At 37.4% G+C, this 7,626-nt stretch overlaps 1 non-coding gene across 1 annotated transcript; it reads right to left on the bottom strand.

Annotated features, from left to right (window-relative positions):
• Positions 1 to 3,497: 3,497 nt before the first annotated feature.
• Positions 3,498 to 3,604, bottom strand: LOC145013417 (small nucleolar RNA R71). The gene has a single exon (XR_013664977.1). It is a non-coding gene; the product is annotated as a small nucleolar RNA R71 (small nucleolar RNA).
• Positions 3,605 to 7,626: the final 4,022 nt, after the last annotated feature.

Below are 7,626 nucleotides of genomic sequence, written 5' to 3'. Positions count from 1 at the left end.
GTTGTTGGACAGCTTGACCCAACATCAGTGTTTTGGCCATATCTCATGAACCATAACTTTGATTGACGAGATTCAAAATGTTCCCAAAACTACACACACTTTCGGATGATGTTCGTGTTTTGAGAAAATGTTGATTCCAAACGGACTCGACGAGTTGGGCCTTAACTCGATGAGTCACATCGAACTTTCGTGATTCTGGACGCTCTGACTTGCTGTACACGGCTTTTAAGTGACGGAATCGCCGAGTATGTCATGTGACTCAACGAGTCACCTCTGTTTTGTGAAAATCTATATAAAGGGACTTTTAGATCGATACCCTAGCATATATAGAAACCTTTGGGGGTAAAGCTGCGATTAGAAGACCTGCTAAAGTGCTGGAAGCCAGAGAATCAACCCAAGATCCAATTTTGAGAAGAATGAAGGAAAATTCAATTCCATTCTTACTTATTCTTTAAGTTGAACTATGTTTGAGTTGTTTGATTTCGTTTTTTATTTTAATTTTACTGTAATCATGAGCTAAAACTATTATCTTCTGTTTAGGATAGATGACTTTATGATTATGGTATGATTTTATGGTTAGGATTAATTTTATTTGGTAATATTGTTTGGTTAAGCTTGTTAAAGAACCTTATATGTTAACAATAATTATTTTCTGTTAATAAATTAGTAATTAAGTTGTATGAACATCTCTTAATTGCTCATCTCATATGATTTATGTGATCACATAGTTAAATGCCTAGGAATAACGAACGTGAAACTAGGGTTAACTAGAAAATGGGCAAGTTAATGTGCGAGTTTGTGTGACGAACATTCAACAAGGAGTTAATTGAATTAGCATATTTGATTAGCTTATTACAAGTCTTACTTAACCCGAATTAATAAACTAGGAAATTTATTAGTTTAATCACTTGATCACTACTTGAATTGATATGCTTTCTAAGGATTAGTAATAGCGAACGTAAACCTAATCACACTTATCGGTAGCCAATGCCAATTAATCCATTGCACTCGTCATAAAATCAACCATAGGAATAAATGATTCAAACCTAAACAGAAGTCTCTTCTATTATTGGCTCTAGTTGATTTTCGTTTGCTTAGCTGTTAGTTGCTTAGTTCGAGTATTATTTAATTGATTAAGTTTCTAATCTTGAAAAACTAGAGAAAACCCCCTTTCTATTACTTGCTTCATTTAGATAATATTAGCATTTATTTTAATTGTTTACCGTTCCCTGTGTTCGATACCCTACTTAACTAAACTAAACTGCTAATCGATAGGTACACTGCCTTTCGTGTGTTTGTCTTTGTGTTTACGTTAGTAAGATTAAAACTAGTTGGTTTTACACACATCAAGCTTTTGGCGCCGTTGCCGAGGAACGAATTCATAATTATCTTAATACTTTATGATAACGCATATTTAGTTATAATAATTGAGCCTATAAAATCCATGCATTAGTTTTACATTCGTTCCCTTTTTCTATAAAATTCGCAATGATCTTAATTCATGAATTGATCACGACATGAATCATTTGTTACGACGTGACCAGGTTTTTTTGAGATAATATAATTACCTTCACCAATTACGACTGGGGGGGACTTTTTGGCTGGCTTAGAGGGGTTCCTGGAGATGAAATTCAGAAGAAAAGAAAATCTGGAAGCTGGTTTTAACACCAAGGAAGAAGAATTTTATAATTTGGTTTATAGATTGGTACACTTAAACATGTCTTTGATTATAGTTTTCGTTTGTTTAGCTATTAATATGTCCAGCTAAATCTAGTTGCTTCTGTTAGCTAGATGAAGCTGGAACTCATGGTTTTAATGCATTAGATTTGACTTTACTTGTTGGTGATATGCTTGTGTTGATTGATTTTACCAAGCATGCTTAGTTAATGATTTGATTGCTTTAAATTCTTGTTCTGTGTAGTTAGTGAACACAAATCTGCATGAATCTGAATACCTAATAACATAGTGAACACTAGTTTATTAGAGCTAAGATCAAACCAACCTTAGATAAGTAATTGAATCATTGAATGAAGTTGTGTTAGAGAACTCATATTATGACTGTAATTGTGTTTTGATTAATCAATCTGTCATGTCTCCAATCTTATTTAATAAGTGATTCTATTTTAACTATTGTGTGACCATACATAGATTTGCATGAATTCATTAATAATTAGTAGATTTAGAACTAAATTGTTAATACTTCTTTAATTGGTAACCAATAGTAATAGTCCTAACTAATGTATAACCATTGAGTGAAAGCGGATTCGAACTTGCAGAAGTGTTTTGTTTATTGATTAAGTTTTTGTTAAAGAATTAAATTCATCTAAACATGCAAAATTAGATAAAAACCCCTATTATCATGTTAATAATTAGATTAATTTTGGTAGTAAATAGATTAATTAATAACACTGTTCCCTGTGATCCACACCCGACTTACCTAAGCTATACTATTAGCTGACTAGGTACACTGCCTCTAAGTGCATAGTTAGTCTAAGTTTGTTAGGTTATAAATATTAAAATTAGTGGGTACATCCATGCACATCAAATTTTTGGCACCGTTGTCGGGGAACAGCTTAGTTTATTATTTATTTATTTGCTTTAGGTAAATCGATCCTTTTTGTGGGATAAAACCTGCAAAAAGTTAATTTTCCAGCAAAGATTGAATTATTTTTTTCTGTTACAGAACTCACGACGTGAGTATATAGCCTCGCGACGTGAGAACTGTGATTTTTAGTTTTCTTTAGTTTTTAGTTTATTTTTCTATTTTAGTTCGTTTTTACATTGTTATTTTGTTTACTTTGCAGGAGTTCATGACCAGAGGCTCTAACACACCTTTGGTGCCACCACTTGAAGATCCCGAGTCTACACTTCACAAAAATAAGAACAAGAATGCGAAGGCAGATCACACGCCAAAGAAGACGCCATTGCAAGAACTAAAATCATTCTTTTCAAGGAAGTTGGGAAAGAAGACAGGAGAGTCAAGTTCAACCCCAAAGAATAAAGGCAAAGTTGAAGAACTTGGTCCAATTTCCAGCCACACGAATTAGAATACGAGTCAGACCCAGAATTTGAAATATTTGTGAGTGAGCCCAAACACGAGCCGGAGAACGAAATGGCAAAAATTGAGGAGATGTCCATGGGAGCTTACAAGAAGCGGATCCGAGAGGATGTGGGTCCCGGTTTAGTCCAACCCGCAATACCTGCCACTGCCACATTCGAGCTGAAGGGGCACATCTTGACTACACTGAAGGATATCCCATTTTATAGGAAGGATCATGGGGATGCTTTTAAGAATCTCGATGAAGTCAATGACATTGCAGATCATTTCAATATCCCAAATGTCAATAGAAACACCGTCTTGCTCAGGATGCTTCCCATTACTTTTAAGGGAGCTGCTAAGAAGTGGTTAAAATCACTTCCACCAGGGTACGATCACCACTTGGGCTCAAATGCGTGAGCAGTTTCTTGAACCATTTTGCCCACCATCCAAGATAGCTAAACTCAAGAAGGCAATAGCCAACTTTGAACAACAACCGGGGGAGTCATTATACAAAGCATGGGAGCGTTACAGAGGATTGATCAAAAATTGCCCTCAACATGATCTTAATGTTCAACAAGAGATGCCAATCTTCTATGATGGGGTTAATGTTATGACAAGACAACACCTTGATTCTCAAGGACCTTTGACAGAGAAAAATCCAAGAGAGTTCAAGGAGCTAATTGAAGAATTCGCGAAGCACTCTCGTGAGTACCACAACCCTAGGCAAGATGGAATCAAAGGCAGTGGAGGTGCACAAACTGAAGAAATTGCAGCTATAATGGCTATGCTGAATAATTTGGACCAGAGGTTAACACAAATGGACCAATCAATTCATGCTATAAGAGTTGGTTGCGAACGGTGTAATGGTCCACACTTGACCAAGGATTGCAATTTGGATGAGTATGTGAATAAAAAGGTTCAAGTATGCTATTCGAGTGGGAACAATTACGATGAAGACTGGAGGAAACCAAAGAAAGAGTGGCTACCATATGAAGAATACAAGAAATAAAAGGAAGAGAAGTATAGGCAAACAAGCCAAGGCTTCTACCAAAAGGAGCAGCCACCAGCTGAAAAAAAAAAAAAAAAAAAAAAAAAAAAAAAAAACCCGATCTAGAGACCATGTTAGTTAAGTTTATGGAAGCTTCAGAAAAGAGACATGAGGCTACTGATTCCGCTATTGATGAACAAAGAACTTTGATAAAGAATCATCACGCAATGATGGTAGAATAGCAGGCTTTAATTAAAAAAATCAACAAGCCTCCATCAATAATCTTGAAGTGCAACTTGGTCAACTTACCACTTTGGTTCATGAAAAGATGTCCCCGAAAAATCCTGAAAAGAAGACCCAATCTCACGTAATGGCCATCGATATTGAAGAAGAAGCAATTTCTAAGTTCCTGGAAGCCTTGGAAGAAGAACCACAACAGCCCGATCCAAAGCCAAAGAAACCAAAGCTCAAAAATCAGAATGTTCCTGAAATAACGAGCTCACGACGTGAGGCTGATAGACTCGCAAGTGACCCAGTCCTGAATAGAAAAATTCCATCTTTGTTCCAGCATATCAACCACCTTTGTTGTTTCCTTCCCGAGCTGCCCTTAGTCCACTGGGAAGAGAGTATATAGAGTTTATTAAGCACGTGAAGGGTCACCCGATTAATACTCCCTTTGTCGAGTCGTTATCCAAAATACCTTAATATGAAAAAAAAATTACAGGACTTGTTAGACACTCGGCAGCAACTAAAGAAGAATTCTAAGGTGATTCTAAGTGAGCAAAGCTCAAAAGCTGTGTTGGGAGAAATACCTAAGAAGATGGGGGATCCTGGACGCCTCACTCTCCTATGTGAGTTTGGGAACAATACGATGGTTTATGCTTTAGCCGATTCTGGGGCTAGGATAAATTTGATGCCTTATTAGTTTTATCAAAAATTAAAGATTCAAAAGTTGAAGGCTACAAATATGACTATTCACATGGTGAACCATTCAGTAACACAACCCCGGGGCATTGTGGAAGATATTTTAGTAAAAATGTTTGTTTTTCCAATAGATTTTGTAGTATTGGATATGAAAGAAGATCCCAATGTTCCAATTATCCTTGGTCGTTCGTTACTCAACACCGTTTGAGCTCTTGTTGATATACGCGAATCCAAGCTCACCTTGAGAGTGGGAGATGAAAATATAGTTTTGGGGATAGAAGATGGTTTTCAAGGGAGCGATGTTCAAGAAGAGGTTTTCAACATTGATGAAGAAAATGAACTTGAAGAATTAGAGAAGCTCATGGAAGAAGAAATCAGAACAATTCAATAAGTTAAAAGAACAAAACCGAGAGCATCCGTTCCATTTTTGGTTGAAGTTATTGCTTACACGACTCCAACGTCTTGGGTGAGCAAGGAAGATGACGAGATGACGAGTGATAAAGAGGAGGTTACATCAAAAATAACAAGTCCATTGGTAAAGGAAGAAAAAGATACTACAGAGTGTAAGAATGAAGACAAGATGGACACTAAAGGGACCAAAGGCAAGATTGATGGAGACGAGGTCAAAGCTAAAAAGGAAAATTCGAAAAAGGCGTAAAAAAAGACGTGTTCAAGCTTACAAGAGGTGTTTCAAAGAAAAAAAGGTCCTGGTGGTGGATTCTTCATATAATTCAACGTAGGAGGCCCGGAGTCCAGCTCTAGACTCCTCAAAAAGAAGCGCTTCTCGGGAGGCAGCCCGAGTTTGGTTTGCATTTTCTTTATTTCTAGTTTTTAGAATACTTTTAGTTCTTAAGAAGTCAATCATGTCATCCAAATTATTATCTGCATAAGGAGTCGTTAAAATCAAGTAGAAACACTTATTGAATGTCTTAAAAATTAAAATTGGATAAATTAATAATTTTAATGATTAGACGTAAACCACGACCTGACCAGCAATTCACGACGTGACATCGGACAAAATACGGGAATGCTTAGTTTATTTGATAACCATTTCCCAGTCCAGCCCATTTCCAAAACCTTATAGCCCGGCAAACTTTCACAACAGGATCTGCAAGTCACGACGTGACTATCTTATTACACGGGACCACAGTTTAAAGAACACAACACTCTCATTAACCTAATCTACTTCTTTATTCCCACGAAGTGAAGAGTTCTCTGGTCCCCCTTGCTCGATTTAAGCCAACAAAACCACTCCATTTTCATTTTGCTTACGTAATACTTCAATCTAGGTAATATAATTTTCTATACATTGTCTAATTTTTCTTTAATAGTTGAAACTTAGGGGTTAGGGTTTGTTCCTCATAAGATTATCACAATCAAATCCCTAAATGTTGAAATTAGTTACTACACGCTCCTGGAATGTACTATTCGATGATCTAGCATAAAACCGCAAGTGTTATATTTGTTGTATTTGGGTTGTGTTTTGGCTGGTCCATGATTACAACTCCGATGCGATTCACGACATGAACAGCAGGTCATGACGTGAAGCCTGGGCAACCAAGTTTTCTGATTTATTGTTAATAACACATTTTGGGTGTTTTGTTTGTTTTTTGTTTTTGTTTTTATTTGCTCGTTGCAAGAAAATGGCACCTAGAAGGTATGTTCAACAAGACAATAACCCGAACGATGTTGCAAGGATTCATCCTTTGTACCACTTTCCAAGGGATATATCTCGGGAATTATTGACATCCTATGAGAACCAATTAGGATGGTTGTACAATCGAGAATTTGCGTTGGCACCAATTGTAGATTGGAATTGGCTCCGGGGAGTGGGTATGGTTTTGGAATTGGAGCATTTTTGGACTAAGGTGTACGAGGGTGATGATTTTTCTTTCACATGTCACGGGTGGAGGAATTTATGCGCAATCCAAGAACCTGTGTACCGGGAATTATCAGTGGAGTTTTTCTCTACCATAAGCTTTGAAGAATGCACCATTGATTTTGACTATAACCGGACGCTAGTTTTCCGGTTGGGCGGGGCATATCGGGATTGTAGTCTTTGGGAATTTTCTTGGCGTATGGGATTGTATACGGAAGTGGGCACTCAATCTCCATTCTTTGTTCCGTTTTTACTCAGTTGCGTTTGGGATTTTACTCCCAGCACTATGGACGCCCACTTTTGGAGAACTATCCCCAGTCACGAGTACAGTCCTCGTGATTCAAGTGAAGCACAAATTCGGCACCCGGTGCATCGTTTTCTTCACCACCTTATCACCTTTTCAATCAATCATAAACACCATGGTGATAAGGTCTCCATACAAAATCTGTTCTTTTATGGAGTATTATTACTCCGGGGGTGTGTTGTGACCTTCCTTATATGCTCGCATGACTCATGGGAAAGAAGGAGGTCAGTTCACGACAAGGAAGTCAAATTACGGGTGGACATTTAGTCACTCGGCTTTCCCGGTCATACGGGATTTTGTCTTCCAATTTTATAAGGAATCTTACTCGTTTTCCAGATAATGAATTATCTATTCAATTTTTGGGTGTTATGTGCGTGGTAGTCAATACTGGGGTAGGCTATGTTATACCCCCGGTAGATGGAGAACAAGAGATGGAAAAACCGGAGCAACAACCTCCAGCAAGGCATCGGCATAGAAATGTTAGATATCGG

Source organism: Lactuca saligna, chromosome 8, assembly GCF_052625555.1.
Source record: "Lactuca saligna cultivar CGN05327 chromosome 8, ASM5262555v1, whole genome shotgun sequence".
In the NCBI taxonomy this organism is placed as follows: Eukaryota; Viridiplantae; Streptophyta; class Magnoliopsida; order Asterales; family Asteraceae; genus Lactuca; species Lactuca saligna.
Note: the sequence above shows the minus strand (reverse complement) of the source record. Positions and strands in the feature narration are given on the sequence as shown.